The following is a 7961-nucleotide window of genomic DNA, read 5'->3' as shown; positions in this document are numbered from 1 at the left end:
AGGATACCATAAAAATAAATCACAGTTTCGTTTGAGCTAGCATGAATGTCATAAAATAATTAACAAGTCTCTGCTCGTAATTTGCTCTTTTGGTCCTACATGAAGTATTCTTCTTGAATACTGTAAATCACGAAATTAACGCAATTATAAGTCAGCACGTTAATGCGAGTGGCCTAGAATGTGTCATGACATTTATGAGAGTAGACTCACAATTCCATAATGCTGATAGACGTTCGACCGAATAAAATCATTTGCTAACTTCAACTGTTCATCTAATTTCCATAAATGTGTGTTGCATAGTTGATGTGTTCATGGTTCGCCAAGGCTCGCTAAATACAATGTTTATTCCTAATGTAGGATATTTACCATCCCCAAACTTACTCACGCGATAACCTCTATTTATTAATCGGTATAGTTTGGATTAATTTTTGGCGAAATCATGCGTAAAGGGATCGGTAGATAGCACAACTCACCTTTATTTACAGCAATCACGGTCAGGTTATCGCTATTGACGCCTTTATACGAACTTTAGTTGACAGGGAATAGCGATATGACGGCGGTCTGTAAAATAATCTAGTCTGGACCATACAGTCCAGTGATTGACATCATGAGCATCGATCCAGGCAATAGGGATCGATGACATGTATCAACCAAGTCAGCGAGCCTGACCACCCGATCTCGTTAGTCGCCTTTTACAACAAGCATAGTCGCCTTTTACAGCAAGTATGGGTTGCTGAAGACCTATTCTACCCCGGAATCTTCACAGGGTTGACAGGGCAAAGAAGTCACAATGACAATAACAGGGTAAGCGACAATATGCTCTCTTAGCTGCTGTAAAAAAAAGATTTGTAATACGCACAAGAAAATATGGACTATCATACAAAATCTTAGTTTGGTGCGTTTATAAAATAATACTAACAGATTCATTCGATGTGTAGAATTTGGCCTAAGCTTGCATATTGGAGGACCAAAACCCAAACAAACGACCAAAACAATACACCATTGTCAGTTTAATGTTGTAGGAAAGCCCCTAACTACAGTCTACTTTTGTATGTCTACTTTTTTATGTCTACTTTTTGATGTCTACAAATTGATATATATTTACTTTTTGATGTTTACTAATTGACATCAACTATCTGATGTTTACTATTATATCTCTACTATTTTGTCTTCTATATGATGTTTACTATTTGATGTCCACCTACTGATGTATATTATTTGATGTTTACTGTATGATGTCTACTATTTGATGTACACTGACTGATGTTTACTATATGATGTTTCCTATTTGATGTTTACTATTTGATGTCCACTAACTGATGTTTATTATTTGATGTCAACTATTTGATCTTAAATATATAATATTTACTATATGATGTCTACTATTTGATGTCCACTAACTGATGTTTATTATATGATGTTTACTAATTGATGTTTACTATAAGATGTTTACTATCTGATGTTTACTATACGATGTTTACTATATGATGTTTACTATTTAATATTTCCTATATGGTGCTTTCTATTTGATGTTTACTATTTGATGTTCACTATATGATATCCTCGAACTGATGTTTATTATTTGATGTTTATTATATGATGTTTACTAATTCATGTTTACTTTTTGACGTTTACTATCTGTAGGCTACCACTTGTGAGGATAAGTCACTTTAGTTCTTTTATGAGAGCTTCTTTTAAGTTCTCTACTTTCTTTGGTTTGTCCTGGTTAATCATCCGGGTTTTAGTCAGTGCATGGACAAGCACGTGGATGTAAGCAGAATGACACTAACTTGTGTAGGGTGTAAAGGGCCCATAAAATTTGTAAGTATTAACAAAATATATAAGGAACAACATGTAAATCATAACTAGCAATGCTATAACAAATGTAAATGGTGTAAAAGGGTAAATTGCATGTTGAAAGGGTTGAAGTGTGTATCACAGATGTTTCGTTTAAAATCCGGAAAATAATGTTGGTAATAACATGTACTTACTACCTTAGTTACAAGTTGTAATATTTCCCATTTGTTTTTATTATAGCTTGTACCTGTTACAATTAAAGGGCCAGTAAAAGAATTTCAAGGAAAGACATAATACAAAATATCAGTCAATGTTTCAAAACTGAACCAAGAATGTATTCATCAATCTATGCTAAAGTTATAAAATAAACCATTCAAGACAGTGTACTGGATTATGTGTCAATGGCCAAAGCGTATCACCTACACTATCTGATGTTTACTATAAGATGTTTACTATAAGATGTTTACTATATGATGTTTACTATTTGATGTTTACTATATGATGTTTACTATTTTTTATTTCATATATGGTGCTTTCTATCTGATGTTTACTATTATATCTCTACTATTTTGTCTTCTATATGATGTTTACTATTTGATGTCCACTTACTGATGTATATTATTTGATGTTTACTGTATGATGTCTACTATTTGATATACACTGACTGATGTTTACTATGTGATGCTTCCTATTTGATGTTTACTATTTGATGTCCACTAACTGATGTTTATTATTTGATGTCAACTATTTGATCTTAAATATATAATGTTTACTATATGATGTCTACTATTTGATGTCCACTAACTGATGTTTATTATTTGATGTTTATTATATGATGTTTACTAATTGATGTTTACTTTTTGATGTTTACTATCTCATGTTTACTATAAGATGTTTACTTTATGATGTTTACTATTAAATGTTTACTACATGATGTTTACTATTTAATATTTCCTATATGGTGCTTTCTAGTTGATGTTTACTATTTGATGTTCACTATATGATGTTTACTATTTGATGTTTACTAGTTGATGTTTACTATATGATGTCTACTATTTGATGCTTACTACATGATGTTTACTATTTGATGTTTGCTATATGGTGTTAAATATATAATGTTTACTATATGATGTCTACTATTTGATATCCTCGAACTGATTATTATTTCATGTATATTATATGATGTTTACTAATTCATGTTTACTTTTTTTGTTTATTATCTGATGTTTATTATCTGATGTTTACTATAACATGTTTACTATCTGATGTTTACTATAAGATGTTTACTATTTGATGTTTACTATATGATCTTTACTATTTACTACTTCCTATATGCTGCTTTCTATTTGATGTTTACTATTTGACGTTTACTATATGATGTCTACTATTTGATGTTTACTATATGATGTTCGCTATTTAATGTTTTCTATTTCATGTTTACTATTTCATATTTTGTATATGGTGTTTATTATTTGATGTTTACTATTTGATGTTTACTATATGATGTCTACTATTTGATGTTTACTATTTGATGTGTACCATATGGTGTTTACTATTTAAAATGTACTGTATGATGTTTGCTATTTACTGTTTACTATTTGATGTTTATTATTATATGTCCACTATTTGATGTTGACTATGTAATGTTTGCTATATGATGTTTACTAAATGATGTTTGCTATATGATGTTTACTATATGGTGTTTGCTATTTGATGTTTACTATGTGATGTTTACTATATAGTGTTTGCTATATGTTGTTTCCTATATGATGTCTACTATTTTATGTCGACTAACCGATGTTTATTATTTGATGTCCACTAACTGAAGTTTATTATTTGGTGTTTACTATATGATGTTTACTATTTGATGTTGGACAAAGGTTGAGGTGTGCTGTTAACAAGGGAAAGGACGGTGCAGTGAACAAGGAAAGAAACTATCCAGGAGTTTGAGTTGGGCAGGGAACAAGGGAGTTTACTGTGTCGGGAAGGAGTTTGAGATGTGCAGGGAACAAGGGAGAGAACTGTGCAGGGAAGGAGTTTCAGTTGGGCAGGGAACAAGGGAGAGAACTGTGCAGGGAAGGAGTTTGAGTTGGGCAGGGAACAAGGGAGAGAACTGTGCAGGGAAGGAGTTTGAGTTGGGCAGGGAACAAGGAAGAGAACTGTGCAGGGAAGGAGTTTCAGTTGGGCAGGGAACAAGGAAGAGAACTGTGCGGGGAAGGAGTTTGAGTTGGGCAGGGAACAAGGGAGAGAACTGTGCGGGGAAGGAGTTTGAGTTGGGCAGGGAACAAGGGAGAGAACTGTGCGGGGAAGGAGTTTGAGTTTGGCAGGGAACCAGGAAGAGAACTGTGTGGGGAAGAAGTTTGAGTTGGGCAGGGAACAAGGGAGAGAACTGTGCGGGGAAGGAGTTTGAGTTGGGCAGGGAACAAGGAAGAGAACTGTGCGGGGAAGGAGTTTGAGTTGGGCAGGGAACAAGGGAGAGAACTGTGTGGGGAAGGAGTTTGAGTTGGGCAGGGAACAAGGAAGAGAACTGTGCGGGGGAGGAGTTTGAGTTTGGCAGGGAACAAGGGAGAGAACTGTGCGGGGAAGGAGTTTGAGTTGGGCAGGGAACAAGGTAGAGAACTGTGCGGGGAAGGAGTTTGAGTTGGGCAGGGAACAAGGGAGAGAACTGTGCGGGGAAGGAGTTTGAGTTGGGCAGGCAACAAGGGAGAGAACTGTGCGGGTAAGGAGATTTAGACCTTTCTACTCAAACGTTGGGTGCCTTGACAGGTTATGAGATCAGAACCTTATGAATCAACCAGCGTCATGGAACTCTGTTTCAATAGAACAAGTCGTCTCTTGTTGCCAGTGGAACTTTCACAACACGTTCACCGGTTTCTATGTGCATGTGCAACCAAATTAGAACAGACTATACTCTGTGTCGCCTATATTTGAAGCTCATGTGGTATTCTCAAATTCGTCTCTCTCCATGTTAAAAATGGGTTTGAGTGAATGGAAGGATTTTAAGGCTGCCTCAGTTTTGGAATGTAGATAATCCGGAACTGGAATTGCATTATGTCTTCTTTGTCATTGTCATTGTCACTTAAAGTCTCTGTCATTATTACTTCCCGTCTACCTCCCTTACTATCTCAATCTAGGTTGATTTTTAACCGGTGAGAAAAGCCATTGAACAACTCTTAAAAAACTGAAGATTGTGAAGTGGGATGAGGCATGCCTCGTGTACTGAATGCGTTTCTTATTCAGTCTTTCATGGGCTGAACCTTAGACGCCATGAAGACGATTGGTAATCCATACCAGCGACACCACCATGAGGTCAAAACTCCGAGAGCACTTTTTCTGTAAACACTGACAGCAAACTGAGGCGATGTTTACAGTAGCAGTTCGTGCATGAGAGTGTCTACCAGTTGCGTGCGTATAATGCACACTGGGCAAAATATTTGTTAGCATATATCACAGAACATGTACTTCCCATGCTTACAGGCTGCATTTGAACCAGATACACAAACAGGTATCATATTTCTACAGGCATCAAAGTGCCTGAGAATCCTCTCGAGATAGATACGGACAAAACTGGCTTCCACTCTGTCAACAATTATCTGCAAGCTAAAGGGATAACTGCTACAGACATCCATGCGGACATGGTATCAACATTCGAACGTGATACTCTTTCCTTTACAATTGCTTAGAGGTGTTGCTTGGTGATCTGGGAGAAGAGAGAGACTCAAAGATGATGCAGGAACCGGAGGGATCTTCAGCTGCCAACACACAACTCATAGTCCGAGGTAGTACTTGCCTCAGTGTACTTTAATGAGAACTTCCATTTTTAATGATATCCTGTCTCCTGTAATTGAACCATAAAACAAAAATGTTCACCTTCATGAAAATAATATATGCACATCAGGTTTAATAACTCAAGTTACGAGTTTGGAAACCATATGTCCACAGAAGAAGAGCTTTAATGCAGAAAGTTACATCCTCTAGCCCGCTTCGTAAGAAAGTTTTTTGAACTTCAGTGGTTGCCTGTGATTTTCTGGGTTTTTTTGCTTTTCGGTCAGTAATTCAAAACGTACATTTCTGTTCTTTGTAAGGTGGAGGCAAATCATTTTTTAACCTACAACTTATTATTTTTCAGGACCCACCACGACCTTTAGATATAGCCCATCTGTCCCACTTGTAATATTGTACTGACTCTGTGACGCAAGACCGCACAAACACAAAACATGCTTTGCACAGAAAACCAGAATGCAACTCAGGGTGTGAAAGCCAATAAAATCTCCAAAGTACGTTCCTTTTTCAGGGAAAAACTAATAAAAGACCATGAAAGGCCTGTACAATAGAAGGATTTTATTAGTTAACAAACGGAAAGTAAATACACTGAAGAGAGATATTATATTGTTTCAAATGGGAGAGCGCCACCTGGTGGCAAGAAGATAGTAGACGGACTAACAGCTCCGACCGACAAAAAATGAGCAAGACGAGGCTGCATTATCTGTAAAACTGTGCATACCAGTCTCCACAACGTGCTTTGTAACGAGAGGATATTGTTTCAGTAATAATTGGATTAATATGTACATGCTACACCACTACAGCCGTTATAATAATTCATGGATTTCTTCAACATTGTTGTATCCAGTGAAAGAACGTCAACATGCATGACAAAGCTTTTCTACGTATAGTTTTACATTGACATCAGAAGCACGAACAATATATCTGAAGACATTTCCAGGATTTGCATCATCATAAAAGTCATCATAGTGTTTCTTGTCCAACAGTTGCCACAGTCCATCCTGTTCTATCCGCTGCATCAGAGGTTCCAGTCTGTTGTTGTATTCCTTTACGTCAGTGAAGCGAGCGTCAGGGACCCCGAAGCATATCAGACCTCCTGTAATAGACAACACCGAAACATCAGATCGGTTCTTTTGTCAAAAATATGGGACTTACGCAATAGCTTAGAACTTTCGAAATATATTTACTGAAATGGTCATAGTTTCAGACACGAGGTCCTAATTTCTCGCTGATTTGTTTATAGGTTAAAATACACTTTGACACAGCAACATTCAGGAGAGTTGAAATGGATCTCTTGAGTCACAGATTTAATGGTAAAAAATAAACTATTTGTCTACCATTCGAATATGTTAAGCTACTCTCAAAACTTCAGTACTTCAAATATGTCAGTATTGGACTATTTCCAGTTATCTGAAAGGTACGCTTATAGTAATACCCCGGGGGGTTTCTGAACGTATCCCTTGTAGAACCAAACAAAGCATGCAACCTGTAAAACATAATATCCACCTTCAGGGGATGGTGGTTACGACCCAGGTTCGTTTGCCCACATTGCTACAATGCCTTTATCCCATTTCTGTTGTCCCCAGTCGTGTGATGCTGGCACAAGAACAAGAAATCCAAAGCAAAGCACAAGGAAAACAATGTGTAATGTTATGAAGGGAAAGGGTAAAGCATCATAAGAAGAATAAGGAGGTGTGCGTGATTCTGTATAGTGTCAAAGGAAAATGGTAAAGGAAAGGGTGTGTTTATTTGTAGGCCTCTGGCCGATGATATGGTTACCTGGAAAACAATTAACAAAACTATTTATATAAAGAGCTGCTTTGCTGTAACAGGAGACAAAAAAGCAAAGCCACAACCTCACCTCCTCGAAATAACTGAGTGAGTGTTTTAAACAGTATCCCAGTTGTATCACGGCGTGTCTGTAAAATGTGGGATTCGTTGAAATCATTACATATTAGTTGGTCCCCCGGACATAATTATAAAGACAGTCCTCAAGTCAAGATAATACAGTGTCTGTAAATTCCTACTTGAAGGACACACGATTCATGTCCAGTGAGTGAAGGGAAAGTAAAACTTTGTTACCTGGCTTCACCAGTCGCGCCATCTCGAGTAGAGCAACACAGGGTAAAAGACCTGTGTTGAAAGCAGCAGCAGCAACCAAACAGTTGTAGCTGTCTGAAAGTAGAGGATATATATCTATATATATATCTATATATATATATCTATATATATATATATATATCGTGCACGCATGCACGCACGCACATACATACAAACATACATAAATAATTGTATGCATACATACATACATACACACGCACACGCACGCACGCATACGCACGCACGCACGCACGCACGCACGCACGCACACACACACACAC

The sequence above is a fragment of the Haliotis rufescens genome, unplaced genomic scaffold (genome assembly GCF_023055435.1).
Source record: "Haliotis rufescens isolate VD_foot unplaced genomic scaffold, xgHalRufe1.0.p SCAF_34, whole genome shotgun sequence".
Taxonomy (NCBI): Eukaryota; Metazoa; Mollusca; class Gastropoda; order Lepetellida; family Haliotidae; genus Haliotis; species Haliotis rufescens.
Note: the sequence above shows the minus strand (reverse complement) of the source record.